Consider the following 15,270-nt stretch of genomic DNA (forward strand, 5'->3'; position numbering starts at 1 on the left):
ATAAAGCTTATATCCTGCAACCTTGTCAACTCATTTATTGGTTCTGTTAGTTTTTCTTTTGTGGATTCCTTATGATTTTCTACATATGCGATCATATCATCTAGGAGTAGAGATAGTTTTGTATCTTTATTTCCATCTGAATACCTTTTATTTATTTCTTTTTCTTGCCCATTTGCCCTAGGTAGAACCTCCAGTACAATGTTGAATAGAAATGGTGTGGTTCCTGATCTTAGAGGGAACCATCCAGGCTTTTACCATTAAGTATGATGTCAGCTGTGGTTTTCTTGCAGATGTCTTTTATCAGGTTGAGGAAGTTCCTTTTATTCTTAGTTTGTTAAATGTTTTTATTATGAAAGGGTGTTGGATTTCATTACATGGTTTTTCTGCATCTATTGAGATAATCGTGTGACTTTTGTTTTTTATTCTATTGCTATAATGTATTAATTGATTTTCAGATGTTAAACCAATCTTGAATTTCTGGGATAAATCTGTTTGGTCATGGTGTCTAATTTTTTTTCATCTGTTACTGGATTCGGTTTGCTGGTATTTTGGTGAGGATTTTTATGTCCATATTCATAAAAGGTTAATGGTCTGTAGTTTTTTTTGTGTGTGATTTTTTTTCTTGTTTTGATATCAGAGTAATACTGGCCTCATAAAATGAGTTGAAAAATGTTCCCTCCTCTTTTTTTTTTTGAAAGAATTTATGAAGAATTAGTGTTAATTCTTCTTTAAATTTTCAGTAGAGTTCAGTGGTAAAGCCATCTGGGCCTGAGCTTTTCTTAGTGGGTAGTTTTCTGGTCAATAATTTTGTTTCTTGTTATAGGTCTTTTCAGTTTGTCTGTTTCTTATGAGTCAGTTTTGGTAGTTTGTATCTTTCTAGAAATTTGTCCATTTCATCTAAGTTATCTAATTTGCTGGTGTGTTATTTGTAGTATTTCTTTTGAATTCTTTTTTTATTTTTATGAGTTTCAAACTAATGCCCCCTCCTTTGTTTCTGATTCTAACAATTTGAGTCTTCTCTCTTCTTATTCTTGGTCCATCGGGCTAAAAATCTGTCAATTTTGTTGGTATTTTCAAAAAACTAACTTTTGGATTTGTTGATTTTTCTCTGTTGTTTTCTATTCTCTATTTCATTAATTTCTTCTCTAGTTTTATTATTTTCTTATTTCTGCTTGCTTTAGGTTTAATTTGATTTGTTTTTAGTGTGTTAAGCTGGAAGATTAAGTTATTGATTTGATCTTTCATCTTTTTTAATATAGGCATTATTGCTATAATTTCCCTCTAAGCTCTGCTTTAGCTGTATCCCATAAATTTTGGTATGTTGTGGCTTCATTTTCATTCATCTCAAAGTATTAATTTCCTGCTGATTTTTTTGCTCCATTTGTTATTTAGCAGTACATTGTTTAATTTCCACGTTAGTGAATTTCCCAGAATTTTTCCTGCTACTGATTTCTGATTTTATTCCTCTGTGGTCAGAGAAGATTCTTTATATTACCTATCCATTTAAATATGTTAAGGTTTTTTTTAAATATCCTATCCTATATCCCATGTGACCTTGAGAAGAATGTCTATTCTGTAATTGAGAGGAGACGTCTGTAGATATTTGTTAGGTCTAGTTGGTTTATAGTGTTGTTTGTCTTCTGTTTCCTTGTTGATCTTCTGTCTAGTTATTCTATCCATTCAAAGTGTGGTCTGTTTCTCCCTTCATTTCTGTCAGTTTTGCTTCATGTATTTTGGTGCTCTGTTAGGTGCACATATGTTTATAATTGTTATATCCTCTTCGTATAAAATGTCCCTCTTTATCTCTAGTAACATTTTTTGTTTTAAAGTCTGTTTTCAGTGTGGTCATGCTACTTTTCTTGTTTTTGCATGTTTTCATGATGTATCTTTTTCCATCCATTTACTTCCAATTTGTTTATTTCTTTGAATCTCAAGTCTCCTGTAGACTGCATATAGATTATGTTTTTTTTTTAAATACAGTCTGATAATCTCTGCTTTTTGGTTGGATTGTTTATTCCACTCACATTCGGTGGTTTTTTGGTTTTGATGAGGGAGATTGACCCTGAGCTAACATCTGTTGCCCATCTTCCTCTTTTTTTGCCCTCCCCAAAGCCCCAGTACGTAGTTGTATATTCTAGTTGCAGGTCATTCTAGTTCTTCTGTGTGGGATGCTGCCTCAGCATGGCCTGACGAGTGATTGTGCAGGTCTGCACCCAGAAACTGAACCAACGAACCCCGGGCTGCTGAAGCAGAGCACTGAACCCAACCACTTGGCCACAGGGCCGTCCCCTCAATGATACTTTTTTCGTTTTTTTTTTTTTTAGATCAGCACCTGAGCTAACAACCATTGCCAATCTTCTTTTTTTCTTTTCTCCTGCTTTATCTCCCCAAATCCCCCCATACATAGTTGTATATCTTAGTTGCAGGTCCTTCTAGTTGTGGGATGTGGGACGCCACCTCAACGTGGCCTGACGAGCGGTGCCATGTCCGCGCCCAGGATCCGAACCCTGGGCCGCCGCAGCAGAGTGCGCGAACTTAACCACTCGGCCATGGAGCCGGCCCCTCAATGATGTTTTTGATGTTATTGAATTTACGTCTGCCATTTTAATTTTGTTTTCTATATGTCTCTTGTCTTTTGTTTCTCCATTCTCCTTCATTGAGTTCTTTTGCATTAAGTGAATATTTTCTGCTGTAGCATTTTAATTTCTTTCATGATGTTTTTACTATACTTGTTGAGTATTTTTTTTAGGGATTGTTCTAGGGCTTACCATATACAGCTTAACTGAATCAGCTTCAGGTTTACACTAGCTTAATTCCAGTCGTATGTAGAAACATTAATCCTATATAAACATATTGCTCTGTTCCCGTCTCCCCTCATTTTTGTGTTGTACATATTGCATCTTTTAATGTTAGAAAAACGAAAAATGTTGTTATAGACACTACTTTACCATATGTAGTTATTTTCTTAGCGTATAGCTTTGCTCCCACACACCTCATTTGCACTGGTATTGGCAAATGTATCATACATCTCTTATATTTCTGTTGTTATAGGCCCAACAACACGTTATATACAGAGTTTTATACAATTGATTTTTTTGTATCAAGAAAGAAAAATATGCATTTATAGTTGCCTTTACTGGTGTTGTTTGTTTTACTGTGTGGATTTGAATTACCTTCTACAGTTAGTTTTCAGTCTGAAGAACTTACTTTAGTATTTTTTTGTAAGGTGGGTCCTCTAAGGAAAAAATGCTTTCAGTTTTTGTTGATCTGGGAAAGTCTGTATTTCATCTTCACTTTTGAAAGTTAGCTTTGCTGGATATGAGATTCTTGGTGGACACTTTTTTCTTTGAGCACTTTGAGTATGTTATCCTGCTCTCCTCTGGACTTTGTTGTTTCTGCTGAGAAGTCAGCTGTTAATCTTTTGGGGGCTCCCCTGTAAGTAATGGATTGTTTTCCTCTTACGACTTTCCAAATTTTCTTCTTGTCCTTGACTTTCAGCATTTTTATTATGATGTGTTTACTTGTGGATCCCTTTGTATTTATCCTACTTGGAGTTTGTTGATCTTCTTGGTTTTTTTTCAATAAATTTGAGAAAGTTTAACCATTATTTCTTTGAATGTTTTTCTGCTTCTTTTTTCCTATCCTCTCCTTCTGGTATTCTCATTGTAAGTATGTTGGTGCATTTAATGATGTCCCACATTTCTCTGAGGCTCTCTTCATTTTTCTTCATTCTTTTTTCTCTCTGTTATTTGTCTTGATCTCTATCTACCCATCTTCAAGTTTTCCTATTCTTTCTTCTGTCAGTTCAAATCTATTATTGAGCCACTCTAGTCAGGGGTTTTTTCTCCTCATTATTGTGCTTTTCAACTCCAGAATTTCAATTTTGTCCATTTTCAATAATGTCTATCTGTTTATTGATATTCTCTATTTGATGCAACATTGTCATCATCTTTTTTTTTACTTCTTTAATCATGATTTCTTTAGTTCTGAGAACATGTTATTAATAGTTACTTTGAAAGCTTTTTCTGATAAATCCAACATCTGAGTGCTCTCACCAGCACTTTCTGATTTCTGCTTTTTTCTGGTGTGTGGGTCATACTCACCTGTTTGTTTGCATGCCTCATAATTTTTTTATTGGAAACTGTACATTTTATTTTACTTTTCCATTTATTTTTGAGGAAGACTTTCTTTTTTTTTTTGGTGAGTAAGATTGGCCCTGAGCTAGCATCTGTTTCCAATCTCTTTTTTTTTCTCCCCAACACACAGTACATAGTTGTATATCCTAGTTGTAAATCATTCCAGTTCTATGTGGGATGCCTCTGCAGCATGGCTTGATGAGCAACGTGTAGGTTTGCACCCAGGATCCAAACCAGTGAACCCTGGGCTGCCCAAGTGGAGCATGCAAACTTAACCACTTGGCCCAGGGCCTGCCCCAGAAACTGGACATTTTGGATAATAAATTGTAGCAACCTTGGACACTGGTTATCCTCCCCTCCTTCTTTCCAGGGCTGCTGGTGCTGTCTGCTTGTTTGTTTCTTTAGTAGGTGTGTAGTCTCTTCCCTTCCCACAGCGTTAAGCCTCTGATGTTGCTCTTCAGCAGCTTCAGGTACGTCCATGGTCACCCTGGGATGGTGGTGGTACTTAGGGCTCTCTTCAACTCTTTCTCTGACCACATGCAGGTGTTGAGCTCCACTGACTGCTTGGTAATTGCTCTATTGTTTTTAACAACGTTCTGTACCATAAATTGCTCTACAAACTAATCCAATCAAGTTGTGGCTGCTTTGAAGGAATATTTTCTGAGGACAGTGTTTGATATTTGTTCTAACCCCAAGAGGGCTTCTCCCGACTTATTCTCAGTTATCTCTGGAAACTAGCTGGCTTACAGTTTAGTTTGTATCTTGAATCTCCTCTCAATTGCCTTTTACCACATTCTCCACTGTTTTTGAAAGCACATTTAGGCTTGAACTTCTCCAGACTGTTGCAAATGAAATCAGTTCCTTTGGAAAGAAATTAGAAGCTGTGTTTTGTGGCCTGCTTCTTCCTTCAGGCAAAATCTCTGAGCCAGGGCTCCAGAGCTGGGGTGGTGACAGTGACAAGCTTCTCTCTGAATGACATTCTTGCTCTAGGAGATGAAGACTTGGTGGGGGTGCAGCAGCCTGAGGTCTTCTCAGCTTGCCTCTCCTAATGTGAAACTATTGGGGTAGGAGTGTTCAGGGCCCCATTATTCTCAGTGTGCCACATCCAGTTAGAGCTGCCATTCCCACAAGTTGGGGCTGGGTGGAAGAAGGGAGCCCTCCCCTCTCAGCCATCCTCCTCTGGGACTTAGCCTCAGCAGCTGGAGGCAAGATGAGAAAAGCTGAAGTCCTGCTCCTCCTGAGAAGAAAGGCCTCTGGCTGGTAGCTGGAGGGAGAGGGAGCTGTTCTGGCTGTAGCAATGTGGAGTGCAGTCTTGCTGAGCTGACAAGAGGGAGGTAGGGAGTGTTCTTGGTTCAAAGACCACACACTTTCTCCTTTCTTACCAAATTTTTATAGATTTTCTTGGATAGATATATTTCATTTGCTGTTTGCCTTTGGGACCATTTCCAGAGGCTTTAAATAGTTGTTGTTTTAATCATTCTCACCAGTTTCGCTCGGGAGTAGATCAGCAGAGCTCCTCACACTGTCGTGCTGGAAGTCGGTCCTCTCTTCCGTAGATTGTTAACAAGTGTGAAGTCATAAAGTGTTTAGCCTCAGAAAAGTTTTGGGAGCGCTCTTTGATGTTATCATAGTATTTTCTTACTCTTTTATATCACTATTTATATTTTATTATCCTTTCTTGTGTAACAATATTTCTTCTGCTAGAGCACAGTTTCTAAAACTTTTTGACTATGTTCCACAATAAGAAATAGACTTTATATGCTATTTAGAACACACATATATATTATTTTTTACAAAAGTTTCACCAAACGGCACCTACTCTTCTATATATGATGTATTGTAATATTTTCCATTCTATCTTACTTCATTAAAAAAGAATGCTTGGTTGCTATCTACTTAATTGACTTCACAACTTGCAGTTTAAAAAACACTCTAGACTAAGGCTCCTTGAGGCAAGGAGCTGTGCCTGGGCCTGACATTTTATCAGCAATCTCTGGCACACTTCCTGGCACGCAGTGGCACTTAGTGAATGTTCTTTGAATGACCATGTGATTGCCAGACTTCCCAGACTCTTTAACAAGTTGTGGGGCACTGAGATGCCCTAAGAGAGGTTATAGCATATAGTTAGAAACCTCCCTTGACTCCTGAACCCTTTGTGGAGTTCCTATAAAAATCTCTCAGAATGAGTGCTTGGGAAATGTTTTTTAGATGAATAAAAGTATGGCTTGGTAAATTTCTTTTTCCAATGAAAATGAAGGGTAAAACCCAGGAAACATCATGTAAACATTTTGTACTTTGATAGGATCTTTCTTCTCAAATGTTTAAAGGAGGAAATCTGTACTGTATGGAAGAAGAAAATGTAGAGAAAAGTAATTACATGTGGACTAGTTTATTCTCTAAACTTAACTTTAATTAACCAAAGGTTACAGTTATGCTTTTTAAGGTGGTGGAAATTTTTCAGGATCTTTACCCAGTTAGTAGGCAAAAGAACTCATACTCTTTCTTTGATTTTTTTTTTTTTTTTGAGATCCCACCCCAATGGATGTGGCTAAACCTTTTGAGAATTGCCAAACCAAACACGATTCTTGGGATATGACAAGGAATGAGCAGTAGCTCTTTATTAAGACTTAGGCTGGGTACATACATACGTAATCCAGCTGTTCCTTGAGATTACCTTGCCCCTAAATGAGTGGTTTTGAAGATGAGGCAAGGGAGGGTATGAGAAAGACCAGGCTCCCTGTGACGGGAATAGGAGCATCTGATAGAGGAAAGGCTTAAGAAAAGTCGGCCCGTGGAATTAATGCTGGAGGCGTATGGTACTATTACAATTTCCTGTGCTGTAAGTTGGGATGAAAACTTCTTCAAGAACAAACAAACCCAGCAACAAAAAAAACTTCTATCTTAGAAGTGACAGAATCTCCCCTGTGAAATTCCTAATTGACATTGGAAATGTATATTATCTTGGGGGTGGTATTAGGGGAGACCCAATAAAAGCTTTTGTATTTAATTTCCTGCTGGTTGAGGAGTTCACCTACTAGACTTGGAAGCAGATAATACCCCATAGTACAACCAACAGAAATTATCCTCTCTCTCTGGAGAAACCAAGCGTTTGGCTGTCTGAATTTATGAAATTTAACTCAGGGAACTGATTAATTTTATTATATAGGGTGTGAGGGCTGCGGCTGCTGCCAGATGTAGTTGAGGTCCGTTCTTGCCATTCTTACTCTGCTCCTGCTGTTTCTGATCCTTATGCTCACGGTGTCTAGAGTAGAGTTTTGTTAGTCTAGAATTGCTCCTGTCACCTTGGCCTTTTTAAATAGACTTCTTTTGTAGAGCAGTTTTAGGTTCATAGCGTAATTGAGTAGAAAGTACACTGTTCCTGTGTATCCCCTTCTCCCATACCTGTATAACCTACCCCACTGTCAATATCCTGTACCAGAGGAGTACATTTGTTGCAATGGATGAACCTACACTGACACATAATCATCCAAAGTTCATTGTTTACCTTGGGGTTTCCCTGTGGTGTTTACGTTTTGTGGCTTGGGAGAACGGTGTCATGACGTAGGGCCACCATTATAATATCTTACTGTAATATGTATGACTACAGAGTGGTTTGACTGCCCTAAAAATCCTCTATGATCTGCCTATTCATCCTCCTCCTCCTCTCAACCTCTGTCAACCTTTTTATTTTTAAAAATTACTTGAACCAGTTCTGTTAGAATTCCAGTCCTGTGCTGAACTGTTGAACTGTACTTTTGACCATAATATAGTTCAGAGAATTTCTACTTCTGTAAGAACTGCTGATGTCTTTCCTTTATTTCTTTACTCAAATAATGGCAGGTCAGTGATCATATTGTGTAATATAGAAGATGTTCTTTTATTTCCTGAGGTTTCCTTGATGGTCTGCTAATTGGAGATACTGCTGGACAAACAATAAAATATGATAATACAGCTCTAAGTAGTAGGGTTTTACTCTAGACCCATATAGTTATAAGAAAATTTAAAAATGGTTCCTGCCCTCTGTTTAGAGATTATGGTCTTCCCTTCCATAGATCTTAAATACATAAATGACATCATCTTCCTGGATATTCTTAACTAAAAGAACTACATAACTCTTGAGTACCTTAATGCACACACCAGTCATTTTCTCTTTGCTGCACCCCTTTTTGAAGAATCTGCCCAGATTTTAGTACCTGTCAACCACCAATCTTTGTGGGCTGAGTAGCTGACCCATTAGAAACCAATCTAGAGACTCCATTGGCTGGACTGAGCCAATTAGAGTGTCTTCCCTGAGAATAGAGACCTTGAGATACTGAGTTAATTAGATGATGATGAATCCTTGGGTTGAAAGATCCTGTACAGTCGTGACCAGGTTCTGAACTACACCATAAAAGCCCTGTGCAAGCCAGGAGAAACAAAAAAAACAGAGGAAGCTAGTCCATGCATTCAATATCAGATGTGCTTAATTAATGATCATTTTTTCCTTTGGGACTTTGCCAGTAGAAGAAACTCCTGATGTGGAAACCTTTGGCGTCTCTGTAGAAGAGGAGTCTTTGGGTCCAGCAAAAAACCAGATAGCAAGATGTAAGTTTGCTTCCCTTCTTATAGCCTGCAATTCGTATACCTCCTTGAAGGATGCTGTATTTATTTTCCTGAGGCTGTTATAACAAATTGCTATGAACTTAGTGGCTTAGAACAGAAATTTATTCTCCTGCAGTGGACTTCAGCCCCAAGTCCAGAATCTGGCAGGGCTGAGTTCCCTCTGGGGTCTCTAGGGGAGGATCTGGTCCTTTCCTCTTCTGGCTTCTGGTGGCTGCCAGCTTGGCGTTCCTGGGCTTGTGGCCACATCACTCCATTCTCTCCCTGTCTTCACATTGCCTCCTCTGTGTATCTGTCTTTGAACTCCTTTTCCCTCTCATAAGGATGCACCTGATTGCATTTGTGGCCTACCCTGATAATTTAGGATAGATACCGCCTCTCGAGACCCTTTGCCATGTAAGATGAATGTGAATTCACTTGTAAAGGCAGTCATCGCACATTCTGAGGATTAGGACAAGGGTGTATATTTTGGGGGCCACCATTCAGCCTCCTGAGATCAGATTGATGTTTGAACCATTTTTAAAATCTTTTGTTCCATATTATATTCTTGACAAGAAACTGCAGTGTTGAGTAAATTGATGAGTCTGTTCTTTATCTGAAATCTTAATGTTGAAATATTTTAGTGATTTACTTAGTGTGCTGTGTGGTGAAGAGGTCATTTAATGAGGGGGACAAATGAGTCATTGTCCAAAAAGTGGTATATCTTTTTAAGAGCGCTTATGGCAAGAAGTTATCACCTGAAATCTGTTTGCCTTCCACACTTCATCCTAAGGCTGGCTTCCTTGTGTTTGTGAGATGGTTTCCAGCAGCAGCTGGAGAGCTCTTATTTCCTTCTTCACATCTGGCAAGGAGAGAGTCTTTTTCCAATAGTTCCTGTGAGAGAGAGAGAGTGTTCTGGCGTGAGTCAGGGACTGATATTTTGGGTCAGATAATTTTTGGTTGTGAGGGACTCTCCTGTGCATTGTAGGATGTTTGGCAGCATCCCTGGCCTCTACCCACTGGATGCCAGTGGTACACTTCCCCAGTTGTGACAACCAAAAATGTCTTCAAACGTTGTCAAAAGTCCCCTGTGGGTCAAGATTACCCTTGATTGAGAACCACTGCTTTAAATCAATTAGTGCCCATTCTTGTCTCACCAAAATCTGCTAGTTAGGAAATTTCGGGTCTTGTTAGGAAGGAGGAATGTAGAAAATGGGTGCTGGACAGGTAAACTCTCATGTCTACGACACCTGAAATTCTAATGAGGACCAAAATTGAGTCAAGTCTGGCAGTCTTACTAAATTTTTGCTAGACCCTTGTTAGTATATTCTAACCTTATTCTCTTTTATATTGGACAACTAAAACCCAATATTATGTGCTTTTTTAAAAAAAATTCTATGGGCATGTGAATCCCAGGTTGGTTTTTTTTTTTGCTTTATTTATATCAACTGGTCAGCTGCTCTTTATCTTAGAATTTGTCCCTCTGGAACCTCATTCTTTTTCAACAAGTCTCTCCCCTGAGGTTTCACACTCGGTTGAGTGTGCCCTCCCTGTGACACTGCCCTGGCGCCCCTTGCCCTGGAGCATTAGCAGACACCGTGTGGTAGAATCTGTGCATTTAGCATAGCCGTTTATGCACTAGAGAACTGTGATTGGAATTTTTGTAAGGTACCATTTTTCTTTTCCTGCAAAGTAATTGAAATAGAATACAGACACATTTGTTGTTTTGAAGTTTTTATGATTTCCAAATTAACAAATTTGTACTTTTACAGGCATCAGGTGACTGATATTTTGGGGGTGCGTGTTATTTCTTCCTTGTAGAGGATCTCCTCTCTGTTTCTGTGAGTGCTCTGGCTGTGATGGAAACCCTGACTAGAACCTGGTGAGAGGGTGTGCAACAGGAGTGGAATAAACACAAGCTGCTGCTTTTTCATCACGACTAAGGCATAGTAGAAGTTACTTATACAGTGGCTCATAAACAGAGTGCCCCCACCAGACCAAGAAAATGTAACAAAGCTAAATGACACACAGGCAAGGACTTCTGTGACTTGGGGAAGTGAGTCTGTCAGGGTTTTTGTAATTGGCAGTACCTAGGAGCTTCCTTAAACCGTGAAGGGCTCCAGAAAGAACCTTCTTTTTGCCGTGGCTGTAGTTGTATTCTGTGTGTAGACAGCATAGCAGGAACAATCAGCTCTACCCTGATGTTGTTCATAATATTCCCTAACTTGTCTTTCCCTCTGTATTTTCTTCTTTATTCTGTTTTACTAATAGGTCATTTGGCCCCCAGCTTTGCTGTTCTGGAACCTCTCTCTTCATCTTAAGCTCCTTGAGGGGAGGGCGATTGTTGTAATCATCTTTAAATGAGTTTGAAAAAGCACAATTCCCCAGTCTTAGTACTATGCCTTGTAGGGCTTAAAATTTTGAGTGAATGACTTGACTTTACATATATCCTCCCCACACCCATTAGAACTGCTCCCCTTGAGTTTTTCTCTGCCCCTTGGAAAACAGGTAAGGGAGGAGGTCTAGAAATGGCAGTATTCACTAAGCTAGCTGAAGCTGCTTAGGAGGGAAAGAGGACATTTACAGTAGCAAGACTTGTTTTACTGTGGTTGTTAAAGCAAAAATGGGGGGAGCAGGGAGAAAGCCTGTTGTTTCTCAGGAGGTCTTGGCAAGGGCCCTAGTTTTAAAAGAGAAAGATACAGCCAGTTAGGTTGAAATGATACGAAGTCCCTCCTTTCACAGTCGTAGTTTTCTGAAGCCAAGGTAAACAGTTGGGAAGAGGTGGGTATGTAGCCATTGTTCAGTAATGGACTGCATCATCCCTTGGGACTGTTTCAGTAGGTGGTGCTCTTGGGCCATAACCTATCTTTTAGAAAGCTTCTGAGACTCCCGTGGCTGGTTCTAGGGCCTGGGTCCCAGCCGTCCCCTCAGGTGACTGCCGGTGCCCAACTTGGATAGCAGCCTATGGGTGGTTTTGGGAGAGGTCTTTCTGTCTGGAAGTGAAGCGAATTCAGGTCTGTACCTTCTCTAGCTTGCCTGAGCTCTGCTTTCCAGGGGAACTTAAATGAGAGGTTTACTAACTTAAAAAAAAGAAAATTGTGGCTCTAGTCTTTATGTAACAATTCTGATGTGTGTTGTGTTTTATCAATTTTCCAAGATCATTTTTCTAATTATGAATCATCAGTGATCCTCCAAATCAGGTTCCTTTCCAGACAGCTTAGGCTATGCACCTACGGATAAGGAGGAGGCAAACTGCTGTGAGCCTTCTGCATCAGCCTGAGCGTGTGGATCTGAGCGGCTGATTCCCTATGTCTCCGCAGGCTGCCAGGCGTCGGTGGGCTCAGCTTGTCTGGGCTGCAGCGCCAGCAGCCAGCCTCCTGAGCTTTGTGACCTGGCAGAGCCAGTGGATGCTCAAGGTGCTCTCGGGTAGCTTTTGAGATTTTCTTTTTATAATTAATATTTTAGTTTATGTGGATTTTTAAATTGATTTAATTATCTGCTTATTTGTTTGTTTAAATTATCTTTTTTGGTATTTAGAATGTTCTTTTAATCTGAGAACTCCTGTATTTCTTGAATATTCTTAGCTTATCTCCTTATATCTCACTTCTCTTGCATTCTCTTCACTTTCTTCTGCTGTGACCCCTCCTCAATGTTTATGGAGCTATCCTTCGTGTTTCTGAACTATGCTTTCATATTTTTCTTCTTTTCTTTCTGGGCTGCATTCTGAGTCGATTCCTTAGTATTATCTTCAAGTTTACCAGTTCTTTCTTGAATTCTGTCCAGTCTAGGGTATCTGAGTTTTTAATTTTAATGACTGTATTCTTCATTTACATAATTTCCAATTGGTTCTTTTTTAACCTCTTCTTGTTTTAATTCTGCCCGTTTGTTTTATAATTTCTTATTCTTTTTTAATTAGCTTTCTTAAAGCCCATCTTAAACAGACTTATTTTGTTGGACCATTTTATATATTAATTTCATCTAAAGTGAGTGAGCTGTCTGATGGCCGGTTTCGTTAGTTGCCTTTATTGGCGTTAGATTTCTCCGTGTACTTTAGAACTTTGGTTGAATGGCGTGTTTTGAGTGAGATATATTTTGTATTGTTTTCATTCGTTTGTTCATGGAAATCAGCCTCTCTGTTTCCCCCTCTGCTCACTCTTCCTCGTTTAGCAGTTTTGTGGTTGTCTCCGTCTGGCTTCCATGGAACCCCAGTCCAGAACTGCAGGGGCGGTGTAGGTACTTAGGCAATCACAGGCTGCTTCAGTGCGTTCCTGACCGCTCGCTGGCCTGTGTCCTCCCTCCGCCCTAGGCCACAGCTCCATATGAGACAGGAACTGCCAGCCTTCTTCAGGGGTCGGAGTCACCTTTGATGCTGTCTTCAGGCAGTGCTGCTAGGTCTTTGTGTTTAGCCTCCAAATCTTATAGGATTCATACTTCCAGTTTCGGTGCCTATTTTTGCATCCTGAGCTTAGAAGGATCAAGGCTTTAACTTTGAGGACTTCTTCATGTTTCTGCTCCATATCTATTTCACAGAAATGTTTATATTATGTTTGAGCTTGCCTGCATCCTTTTGGTTTTCTCTTCTTCTATTTCCTCTCTCTTTGCTGTGTTTGGAGTAGAGAGGATCCATCAAAGAGTGAATTTACTGTGCCATCTTAACTGGAAGTCATGTGGCCTGAGGATTTAAAGGAAATAAAGTGAGATATTTGGTTTTACATAGTACTAAAGGCTAACCACAAAAATGCTTTTCTTTGTGAGTTCAGTGACCCATGGCATACAGTTGTTTAAACTCCTCCTTCAGAGGCTCGCAGCCCCCAGAAGATGAGTGGGATTAAGCAGGTGGGATTTATTAGGATACTGTGGTTCTCTACAAGGATTTCACCTTATATTTTTCATTTTGATGGTAATTTAAAAAATTGAATTGTTTCTAAACACCTAAATACCCACAATTATAACTAAACGGTGTCTGAAGATGTCACTGCCTGCAGTTGTGTTTGTAATGGTGCCAAGTAGCACTACTTTTAGATATTGAAAAATGAACAGAGGTGAAAACGTAATTAATGTGTTTGAGCTGAGTGAGAGATTTCTGTTTGACTGTAGTTCAAAAAGAAAAGTGGCAGGTGAATTTAGTCATCCCCAGCATATGGTAGGACCAGCAAACTCAACAGAAGCTACTGGTAGCAGCCAGTACCAAGTTCTCATGCCTAGTTCAAGTGAGGTTCAGTAACCTACATCATTGATCACATTGAATTCATTTTGTTGATTGAAATTTTATCCATTTTGTAGATTTGTTGGTATTTAGTTTATGCGTTTTAAAAAATTTTGTAATTGTCTAAGAATTACAAGCGTACCAGTTTTACGTTTGTAAGTATTAAACAGAATAAAATTATTTTAGACAACTGTAGGAGCTAGCAACAGTTTTTCTTAAAGTTGGAAAAACATGGATCAAAGGGTAACTTAAGTCCCCTGTGCAGTGTAGTAGCATCCTGTGTTTGGTTTGGATGTTTGTGCCTGCTTCACTCCTGCTCAGACTTAATGAACTTGCTTAGCTCAGGCGTTGTTTCTGTCTGGAAGCGTCTGACACCCCCTTGGCTGGGTGGGGTGCCCCTTCTTGATGCTCCCTGCAGCACCCCTGTTTCCTTCTATGCCAACACTTTGCACAAGGCATTATGTTTTATCTGTTTACACATCCTGATTTCCTCATCAGCCACAAATTGCTTGAGCACAAGGAACACTGCCATCTTTTTATTTGCAATGTTTTTCAGAGTTCCTGTCTTAAAGTAGGTTCCCAATAAGTGTATGGGATTCTTGGTTTTTATTTATTTATTTATTATTTATTTGAGGTCATAATAGTTTATAACATTGTGAAATTTCAGTTGTACATTGTTATTTGTCAGTCACCACACATATGTGCCCCTTTACCCCTTATGCCCATTCCGGAATCCCCTTCCCCTCTGGTAACCACTAATCTGTTCTCTGTGTCCATGTATTTGTTTATCTTCCACATATGAGTGAAATCACAAAGTGTTTATCTTTCTCTGTCTTGCTTATCTTGCTTAACATAATACCCTTGAGGTCCATCCATGTTTTGCAAATGGGATGATTTTGTCTTTTTTTTATGGCTGAGTAGTATTCAGTTGTTTATATACGCCACACCTTCTTTATCCCATCATCAGTCGATGGGCATTTGGGGTGCTTCCACATCTCGGCTATTGTGAATAATGCTGCAGTGAACATAGGGGTGCATAAGTCTCTGCAAACTGTTGATTTTAAGTTCTTTGGATAAATACCCAGTAGTGGGATAGCTGGGTCATATAGTACTTGCTTCTATTTCTGATTTTTTGAGAAATCTCCATACTGTTTTCCATAGTGGCTGTACTAGTTTCATTCCCACCAGCAGTGTACAAGGGTTCCGTTTTCTCCACATCCTCTCCAACATTTGTCGTTTTTTGTCCTCGTGATTATAGCTGTTCTAACGGATGTCAGGTCATACCTCATTGTAGTTTTGATTGGCATTTCCCTGATGATTAGTGACGTTGAACATCTTTTCAGGTGCCTG

At 39.3% G+C, this 15,270-nt stretch overlaps 1 protein-coding gene across 6 annotated transcripts in view; it reads left to right on the forward strand.

Moving 5' to 3' along the window:
* Positions 1–15,270, forward strand: part of FANCC (FA complementation group C) — a 256,029-nt gene that overhangs the window by 49,346 nt on the left and 191,413 nt on the right. The window contains exon 2 of one of the 6 annotated variants that reach the window (XM_046664113.1): positions 8,637–8,720. The exons of 4 other annotated variants lie outside the window; for them this stretch is intronic. The gene's annotated coding sequence lies outside the window, so the exon portion shown is untranslated. The remainder of the gene's footprint in view (positions 1–8,636; positions 8,721–15,270) is intronic. One more of the 6 variants, XM_046664114.1, reaches the window with a different exon arrangement.

The sequence above is a fragment of the Equus quagga genome, chromosome 6 (genome assembly GCF_021613505.1).
Source record: "Equus quagga isolate Etosha38 chromosome 6, UCLA_HA_Equagga_1.0, whole genome shotgun sequence".
Lineage (NCBI taxonomy): Eukaryota > Metazoa > Chordata > Mammalia > Perissodactyla > Equidae > Equus > Equus quagga.